The sequence below is a fragment of the Otolemur garnettii genome, unplaced genomic scaffold, assembly GCF_000181295.1.
Source record: "Otolemur garnettii isolate 467f Iridium unplaced genomic scaffold, OtoGar3 scaffold00231, whole genome shotgun sequence".
NCBI classification, from domain to species: Eukaryota; Metazoa; Chordata; class Mammalia; order Primates; family Galagidae; genus Otolemur; species Otolemur garnettii.
Genome location: NW_003852626.1, coordinates 114,359 through 118,159, shown reverse-complemented (window position 1 = coordinate 118,159; position 3,801 = coordinate 114,359). Strand labels below are relative to the sequence as shown.

The window sequence follows — 3,801 nt, the reverse complement described above, 5'->3', positions numbered from 1 at the left end:
AAAAGAAAAGAAACAGGCACCATAGTTCTCTGAAGATGTATGTGTTTTACACACAGTGTGGAAAAACAATTTACATAGCCTTGGAGAATTTCAGTACACATTGTGACATGGGTTTCCTATCCCTCAGTTTGCTTGCTGACTTCTTAGGTCACTTGACTAGAAGCCTGTTTCATCACTTCTTTGCTAATTGCTGTTGGTACCTTAGGCTACACATTTTAAACTTCTGTAAAGAATATTACAAGTTATTTCATGTAATTTAATTTTGTGCTGAATATTTTTCAAAAGGTTTTATAAATAATACAATATTTTAAATGAGTCTTGAAATTCAATTGTTGTTATAACATATTGTTGCTTTCTCCAACTTTATCTACAAATGATCTAATTTCTGGTAAATTTAAGAGAGATACAAGGACTGATACTCTTCTAATAAAGTCAACCACCACAGGAAAGAAGTCCCTGAACAAGAGAAAGAATCCATAAATTTCAAAGATCATGCCTATCAAAGGCCAGCCAATAAGGACTACAAATATACTACCCAGAAAAAATCCTGTAGCTTTCATTTTATGTTTTTGAAAGAAGAATCTGAATGTTCTTTCTAAGCCAATTACCAAAGCCAAGCCAGCCACAAATAAAACATTTCCAATAGCCAGTGCTTTGTCAAAAAGAGAATCATTCCAAAGAACAGGAAAAACACTCCAAATCCTTTTAATTTCATTCCAATTTTCTGGTTGCCAATTAGAGAGATCATGGCTGCAGTGGTGAGGGCAAAGTCAGAACCACCTAAGAATGGCCAGGGTGGGAAGTTGCATCAGGAGAAATGAGACTGGGAGGCAACCCAGGTGAGAGCCTCTACATCTTCTGGAAACCAAAGAACTTTCTATTTCATTGATTTTATGAATGATTCTTTTGTTTTCAATTTCATTCATTTCTGATTTAATTTTGGTTATTTATTTTCTGCTGGGTTTGATTGCTCTTCCATTTCCTTAATAGGATTTATTAGGTTGTTGAGGCGTTCTCTTTCTGTTTGGGGGATGTAGGCATCTAATGTGACAAATTTCCCTCTTAGAATTGCTTTTGCAGAATCCTATAGGTTTTAGTAGCTTGTGGCCTCCTTATTGTTATGTTCAAGGAATTTTATAATTTCTTCCTTTATCTCTTCCTTAACATTCAGCATAATGTTGTTTAATTTCCATGCTTTTGTGTGGGGATGAAAACTTTTGTTGGAGTTGAGTTCTACCTTTATTGCCTTGTGCTCTGAGAATATGCTAGGTGTAATTTCAATTCTTTTGATTTTGTTGAGGTTTAATTTGTACTGAAAATATGATCTATTTTGAAGTATGTTCCATAGACTAATGAGAAGAACGTATATTCCTTAGCTTTGGGATGGCATGTTCTGCATATGTCTATTAAGCTCATTTGTTCAAGGGTCACATTTAAGTCCCTTGTATCTTTGTTTAGTTTCTGTTTAGAAGAGCCATACAGTTCTGTCAGAAGGGTGCTAAAGTCCTTAGATATTATGGTACTATAGGATATCATATTGCTCAGACCAATCAAGGTCTGTTTCATAAATCTGAGAGAATTCAGGGTATAAAAATTTTAGAAGTGAAATGTTCTCTTGATGTATTGTTCCCTTGGCAAGTATGAAATAACCATCTTTGGCTTTCTTAACTTTAGTTTTTTCAAATCCACTTGTATCTGAAAATAAGATTGTGACCCCTCCTTTCTTCTGATGTCCATTTGCCTGAAATATTATTTTCCAATCATTTACCTTCAGTCTTGTTTTGTCTTTATTGGTTATATGTGTTTCTTGGAAACAGCTTCTGGATGGCTTGTGCTTTTATATCCAATTGGTCAGCCTGTGTCTCTTCAGTGGGTAATTCAAGCCATTAACATTTACCTAGAGAATTGATAAGTGTGGTGGATTTTTTCTATTCATCTTATTTTGTGAAAGTCTGTTGTTAAGTTTTATCTTTTGTACCACTGTGGAAGGTACTAGGTTTTGTCCCTTAGTCTGTGGGTGTTTACTTTGATGGGGGTTCATTGTGATGCCCAGTGTGGAGAATTGATGTAAGCATTTATTGTGCTTACATCAAATTTCTTATTGTGGCAAATTTCTCAATGTTTGCATATCCACAAAATATTTGACATCTCCATCAGTTTTGAATCAGGGTACACAGTTATGGACTGAAAATTGTTTTGTTTAAGAAGGTTAAAGGTAGATGAGCATTCTCTTCTGGCTTGGAAAGATTCAACTGAGAAGTCCACCGTCACCCTGATGGATCTGCCCCTGTAGGTCGATTGGTGCTTACTACTAGCTGCTTGCAGAATTTCTCTATCATTTTGACTTTGGACAGGTTCATTACAATGTGTCTTGGAGATGCTCTATTTCTGTTGAGACAACTCAGATTTCACTGTCCCTATAAAAGGAGGACTTTGGAATCTTTGATGATACTTGGGAATTTTTCATTTATGATATCCTCCAATAGGGCTTCCTTCCTTTGGGACATTCCTCTTCCCCTTCAGGAATACCTATAGTTCATATGTTTGAACACTTCATGAATTTCCATAATCCTCTAAGTAAATATTCTGCATTCTCTCTCTTCTTTTCTGACTCTTTACCTTCCTGAGTTAGCTGAAGAGCTTTATCCTCTAGCTCTGAAATTCTTGATTTTCCATGGTCTAACCTGTTATCGATACTTTCTAGTACATCTTTAAGTTCCCCGATTGACTCCTTTAAGTTGTTATGGCCCACCATATCCTTTCTATATTGTTCATAACTTTTCTCCATCGTTTGGTTGTTTTTCCACATTCTCATCAATTCCATCTCATGTTTTTGCCATCCATATTTTAAATTCCCTTTCTGTTATTCCCATCACTTCTTTCTAGGTGGAATCCTCTGCAGTAGCTACTTCATGATACCTTGGTGAGTTACTCTGTTCTGGTTTTATCATATTGCCACATTTTTTCTGCTGCCTCCTCCTCATGTGTGTTTTCTTCTTGTTCACTCCCTTCCCCTACTTTTTCCTTCTCACTACCTCCTTCACTTTACATTATCTTGTCTCAGAGCTTATGTGTTGATGTGGCCTTTTCATGTATGGCCAAAAAAAATAATAATAATAATTATAAAGAACCAGAAGGGAGAAAGAAAAGTCAAAAATAAAGAGAAAGGAAGGGGGAGAAAGGAAGTGGAAAGGCGGGTGGAATGAAAAAATTGAAGAAAAGGATAGAAAAAGGACATTAAGAGAGACAACGAGTGAAAGGAGAAATGGTAATGTTTGGCAGGGTATTTTAATCACATCTACAGATCTTGGACTTGGGGGGCCAGGCTGGGAAGTCCCTTCTCTTTATTAGCCTATGGAAAACCAAGACCCCTCTTCTTCCAAATATAAAATGATATCAGCAGTATGTCGCACTAGGGACCTACCAATACCTTTTATCCAAAGTCCAAAGCTAAAAGTACACCCTAGGCCATGAGCTTATGGCCTCCTTAAGCCAGATCAATGCCATGACCCCCAGTCAGACCAATGCTGTGACTCCCCCCAGCCCTATGAGAAGAGAAAAAAGATAAAAAAATTAAAAATACATAAAGAAAATTAAAATTCAATTATATAAGATAAAGAAGAAAAGGAACTCAGATCAGGAATGAGGCAAGGTTGCCCATTGTCTCCATTGCTCTTTAACATTGTAATGGAAGTTTTAGCCATCACAACTAGGGAAGAAAAAGTGATCAAGGGTATCCATATAGGGTCAGAAGAGATTAAACTTTCACTCTTCACAGATGATATGATTGTATATCTGGAA

General features: G+C 36.3%; 1 pseudogene; it reads right to left on the bottom strand.

Moving 5' to 3' along the window:
- Positions 1-335: 335 nt before the first annotated feature.
- On the bottom strand, positions 336-748 carry LOC100962535 (annotated as a pseudogene).
- Positions 749-3,801: the final 3,053 nt, after the last annotated feature.